Source organism: Dryobates pubescens, chromosome 9 (genome assembly GCF_014839835.1).
Source record: "Dryobates pubescens isolate bDryPub1 chromosome 9, bDryPub1.pri, whole genome shotgun sequence".
Lineage (NCBI taxonomy): Eukaryota > Metazoa > Chordata > Aves > Piciformes > Picidae > Dryobates > Dryobates pubescens.
This window is the reverse complement of record NC_071620.1, coordinates 27,566,968-27,572,967: the sequence shown is the minus strand read 5'-3', so window position 1 is coordinate 27,572,967 and position 6,000 is coordinate 27,566,968. Positions and strand designations below refer to the sequence as shown.

At 45.3% G+C, this 6,000-nt stretch overlaps 1 protein-coding gene across 1 annotated transcript in view; it reads left to right on the top strand.

Moving 5' to 3' along the window:
- The first annotated feature begins 5,814 nt into the window (after positions 1–5,814).
- The window catches only part of RREB1 (ras responsive element binding protein 1), a 141,285-nt gene continuing 141,099 nt past the window's right edge, over positions 5,815–6,000 (top strand). The window contains exon 1 of the mRNA XM_054164388.1: positions 5,815–5,893. The gene's annotated coding sequence lies outside the window, so the exon portion shown is untranslated. The remainder of the gene's footprint in view (positions 5,894–6,000) is intronic.

Here is a 6,000-nt window from a genome sequence, read left to right as displayed (position 1 = left end):
CTATAATTCGGTAAGTAATTCAGTATGCAGAGGGGATCTTATTTAGTTTTACTCATTTAAATCAAACTATTCTTTAAAATACACCCCGCTTAAGAATCTTGGATACCAAAACTGTAGTAACACTCCATTGTGCCCCATTTGTTTTAGTAAAAAGGCTGAAAGAGGCGTCAGTTCCTTACATATTGCATTAGCCATTCTCTACAGCTACCACTCTATATAGGCTATAGGTATACAATAGTATATCACATCTACCTGAAAGAATAGGTTTTGGTTGCTGATCTTCCCCAGAAATGATTTAGAAATATTGTTCATTGCTAAAATAGTTGAGGGGAGTAGCCAATGCTCCATTTCACACCCTGAAAAGCAGGGCTGGGACAGGGACTCATTCATCAGACCGGTTCAGTCCCAGCAGCAGTGCCGCTCTGCATTTCGTCCAGCTGCTGGAGACTCCTGCAGTGAAAGGAGAGAAGAAAGATGGGGCCGATAATTACTGCAGCCAAAGAGTTCAGGCAGTCCTTCAAGATACCCTATGGGCTGTGATTTAGGGGGGTTAATCTGCTTGAGGGTAGGGAAGCTCTACAGAGAGTTAGAGAGATTGGACCAATGGACTGAGGTCAATGGTATGTGCTTCAACAAGGCCTGCACTTGGGCCACAACAATCCCATGCAATGCTACAGGCTTGGGGAAGTGTGGCTGGAAAGTTGTCCAGCAGAAAGGGACCTGGAGGTCCTAATTGACAAGTGGCTGAATATGAGCCATCAGTGTGCTCAGGTGGAAAAGAAAGCCAATGGCATTCTGGTTTGTGTCAGAAACAGTGTGGCCAGCAGGAGTAGAGAAGTGATTGTCCCCGTGTACATGGCATTGGTGAGGCCACACCTCAAGTAGTCTGTTCAGTTTTGAGCATTTCAGTACAAGAAAGACATTGAGGTGCTGGAGTTGCTGCAAAGAAGAGCAACTAAGCTGGTGAAGGGCCTAGAAAATAAGTCTTGTGAAAAGCAGCTGAGGGAATGAGGACTGTTTAGTTTAAGGAAGAGAAGGCTGAGGGGAGACCTTATTGCCCCCTACAACTTCCTGAAAGGACATTATAGACAGATAGGTGCTGGTCTCTTCTCATGGGTAATTAGCGATAGAACAAGAGGGAATGGCCTCAAACTGCACCAGGGTACAATTAGGCTAGACATTAGGGGGGAAAAAATTCACTGAAAGAGCAGTCAAGCACTGGAACAGGCTGCCCAGGGAGGTGCTTGAGTCACCATCCCTGGATGTTTTTAAAGGCCATTTAGATGTGGCACTCAGTGATATAGTTTAGTGGTGAACTTAGTAGAGTGGGGTTAATGGTTGGACCTGATGATCTCAGGGGTCTTTTCCAACCTGAATGATTCTATGATTCTATTCTATGATTTCCAGAGTCCAAGGTGGCTGAGCATGGTAGTGCATAACAGTTACGCACAGAGGAAAAATGGGAATGCTGCAGGACACTGTGTCATCCAATGAATGCTTTGATAGAGTTTGAGGCTAGTCTTATGTGATGTGCTTCTCTGTGTGGTTTTCCACTGCATAAATTAATCAAGTTTAGTTTTCCAAGTGTTTTTTTTTAGGCAATATATTTAATTGAACTTTCCTCCTTTTACTCTGGACAGATGGGCAGAGTGCCACAGTATGACACGTAACACATCTAAGTGCCGAGTTCTACACATTGGCCACAACAACCCCATGCAGTGCTACAGGCTGGGTTCAGAGTGGCTGGAGAGTGGCCAGGCAGAAAGGGACCTAGGGGTACTGGTTGACAGTAGCCTGATCACGAGCCAGGAGTGTGCCCAGGTGGCCAAGAAGGCCAATGGCATCCTGGCCAGTATCAGGAATAGTGTGGCCAGCAGGAGCGGGGAAGTCATTCTGCCGCTGTACTCAGCACTGGTTAGGCCACACCTTGAGTCCTGCGTCCAGTTCTGGGCCCCTCAGTTTAGGAAAGATTTTGAGCTGCTCAGACTCAACATCTTTCCTAAACTGAGGGGCTCAGAACTGGACACAGTACTCAAGGTTGAGTTGCTCAAACTCAACATCCAGAGAAGGGCAACGAAGCTGGTGAGGGGTCTGGAGCACAAGCCCTATGAGGAGTGGCTGAGGGAGCTGGGGTTGCTTAGCCTGAAGGACGTTCAGCAGAGACCTTGTTGCCATCTACAACTACCTGAAGGGAGGTTGTAGCCAGGTGGGGGTCAGTCTCTTCTCCCAGGCAGCCAGTGGCAGAATGAGAGGACACAGTCTCAAGCTGTGCAAGGGGAAGTTTAGGGTGGATGTTAGGAAGAAACTGTTCACAGAAAGAGTGATTTGCCTTTGGAATGGGCTGCCCAGGGAGGTGGTGGAATCACTATTCCTGGGAGTGTTTAAGAAGAGACTGGATAAGGCACTTAGTGCCATGATTTAGTTGATTAGATGGTTTTGGGTGATAGATTGGACTTGATCTTGAAGGTCTTTTCCAACCTGGTTAATTCTGTGATTCTCCATCCATATGGTGGTCACTTTGTCAGGTGTATGTTGTTATTAAGGAGCTTTCGATCCAAGAAACCTCTTTGCTTTAAATCTAAACAAATCCTCAACCCATAAGACCCACCAGTAGTATGTTTGTTCATTTAAAGAAATATAGGCTGAAAAGTAAAGGAAATCCAAGCATTTCTTCTTGTGTTAGTTTTTATAAAGACCTACTCCTCAAAGCCATCAGGGCTATACTCTCTGATCCTCCCAGCAGGCTTTTCCCCGCATTGCTATGTTAGTGGAGTTCTGCTTCTTGGCATCAGGAAAAGGATGGTGGTGAAAGGATTTGGGATGCTCAGCAGTGTAAGGGGCCTCCAGTGCCTCCAACATCCTCTGTGACTGGACAGCCATGTGTCAGGGTGAAGGAGCTGCCTCCTGGCAACTGCCCTCATCCATCAGTCATGAAGTGTAAAAAAGTCAGGGCCTAACAGTGCCTCATACAGTGTGTAAAATAATCCTGGTTAGTATGAGAACTGCCTTACTCCAAACTGCTTTAGCTGGAGGGGTATGCAAGCATTGCAAGAAATTAAAGTAACTTCTAAATACCATGATCTGAAGCAGAAAAGTTTGAAAATGTCTAATAAGATGGGAGGAGAAAGAAGATTTTCTGTACACCTTTTACCTCAAAATGTCTTTAGTCTCTGAACTTTAAGGCATCGTTGTATCCTCAGGCTGTGGCATAAGCTACACATGCTGTCATTCTTCTCTCCTTGAATAGCTTTAATCAGCATCTCAGATGTTTGAATTGCGGGTAGGGGCAGAGTTGTCCTTTTCTTGGGACCGCAGCAGGTGGCTTTTATATCACCAACAGAGTTATGTCACCAGTGGTTTGAATGACATGGATAATACACAAAATGCCGTCACATAACTATTTGGGTTATTTGCACTCTTGTTCCTTGTAGTTATATCCCATCAGGGAGGTGTGTGAGGGTGACGTAGAAGTAGGAGAAAGTCTTCAAGGCCCTCAGTGTGTTTATCATTGCTGACAAGTATTGATGTCCTGATGTCCAATAAGTATTCAAACTAAGGGTGAGAAAAATAAAGACTTAATACTTGAACTGGCACAAATGAATGATCGGAAGAGATGGGACAGACCACAGCAACGCAGATGCCACAAAATGCCAAGCAAAAAGGATCAATGTACCATGTAGGCAATGTAGCAACCCTCTGAGATCAGTGTACTCCTGAAAGTAGTATTTATTATACAAAAATTCTCCTTTTTTTTTTTTTTTAAAGTCATTACATAACTTGTCTGTTTGCTTGTTTGTTTTAGTTTACAGCATCAGTGGAACATAGCATGTGCTGGCTCACCCTATGTTCCAACTTTATGGAAAAATAGGAATGTTTAAATCATAAATACAATTTTTAAAAGTCACCTACATATTTTCTCCAGGCACTAAAATTCTTCCCTCATGGAAGGTGGCTTAAGCATCTCTGAAGGCAGAAAATACAGACAGGGTGGACAGGAATCTTCGTGCAAAGGTTGTCCAGAATGTCTCCAAGACTATTCTAGAGCTACTAGCCACAGGTCAATCCTGCATTACAGCGATTTATTGTAGATGTCTGTGGAAATGAGGCCTTGGGTTGTAAACTAATGTTGTAGCAAACTAACCTCCACAAGTTTGCAGGTATGTGTCATGCAGGCTCAAAACGTGGCACTCTCCCAACATGAATAACAACATGTTTTCAGGGCTGAGCTCAAGAAAGACTTGAGTTCAGGTTTTGTTTTAGCAGGTTTTGGTTTAATTGGATGCCTGACCATAAGAGATACTGAGGTAAAGCCAGAAGCTGGCTAAAAAGATGTTGAATTTACCAGCTGTTCTGCCACCACAGGCTGGCAAGTAAAACAGGGACAGAGATGAAAAGGTTAAAGACATTTTACAATGAATTTATTTTTAATGACTTCCCTTGATTGTTTTTTGGTCAAATAAGAGCCTCACAACAGAACAATGAGAACACACTTTCTGTTTGCTGCTGGTATGGAGGTTTAAAATCTTACACGGCTGTTCTGTCAGTCAGAGACTCTGTTTCAACAGATCCTAATGGACTGAGATTTGGACACATGCAATACTGCAGAAAATTCAGTCTGCAGAAACCACCACAACAAGCACACATTAAATTAAAAAAAAATAAAACCAAACAAAACCCAAAACTGCAATCTCGTGTTCTGGGTTTGCAGTTTGGCCACTTCCAGGCTCCAGATTACTAGACCTGCAAGTGTTTTTCACTTGGAGTCAAGAAGGGTAGAGGGTTATTCCTGACATGAGACACAGCTCCTGTCTCTGAGACAGGTGCTGTGTATCCCTGGCTTGTGCTCCTTTATCTAGTATTTGAACAAAATGGAGCAAAGGAGGTGAATAATGACACCTTAAAGACTGTGTGTGGAACGAGTTGGGTGAGGGCTTACTGCCCCATGCCTGGAATTTAGCCTTCCTTTCCATGTGAATCCCTCTGCAATCAGGAGATAGGATACCAGGTACCAGCCTTTTGCCTACAGGCCAGGACTCGGATTCCTTTAGAAAACAGCTTGTGACTTCAGGTTTCCTTTAGAAAACAGCCTGTGACTTCAGGTTTCATATCCCCAGTAACAGCTCTAAAAGGTCTAGTTTTAGTAGCTTTAGAAACAGTGTAAATAACCAAAATAACCATTTCCTTAAACCTCTCCTCACAACCAGTTTTGCCTTCCCCTCCTCTCCCCCACCCCAAGTTTTCAGGATGGAGTATTTCTAGGTATTTTATGTTTATTATTTGTCACACAACTCTAAACTTTAAAATTAAATCCTCATGACTCTGAACACCTCTCCATCCTTTGTTGAGCCTTCTACATCCTTGAACTTCCAGCACAGTGATAGTGATGGAAGGGACCATACATTTCAGTGCCAGTACCACTTACGCAGTTTGTAACTCTATTTGCAAACGTCTGAATATTGCCTTTGTTGAGGCACAGGATTTGGACCTACTGCCCCTACGCTGACATTCCGAGTCCCGTTAAATCTCATGTCCTTTAGATTTCCCCAGACGGATGGGTGCCTGACCTCAGCAACGACTTAAACAACACACCACCAGGAGCTGATTTCTGCACATGGAGCCTGTGGCCGCTCTACCTGGTGAGACACCGGGCTGGGAGGAAGAAGGAGGATGCTGCACAGACATTTTCACAGCCAGCAGAGAGCTCGGATGAATTCCTAAAGCCCAGCAGCCGGCTCCGGATGCTCTCCAGCACACTTCCAGCTCAAAGCGTGGCCAGACTCAACCCACCCGGGAGAACCCGGGAGAGCCGCGGGACGACTCGGGGCGCCGCGTGGCACCTGGCCGTGCCCTCCCTGCTCTCTATCCCGGGGCATCCCGCCGCGGCAGAGGGAAGGTGGGAAGAAGGAAAGGATATTGGGGGGTGGGGGGAAAGTTGTGCTCCCTTCTCTCCCTGCAGCCGCCCCTCCCCGCAAGAGATGCTATTTGCAACAGGCGGCGGCG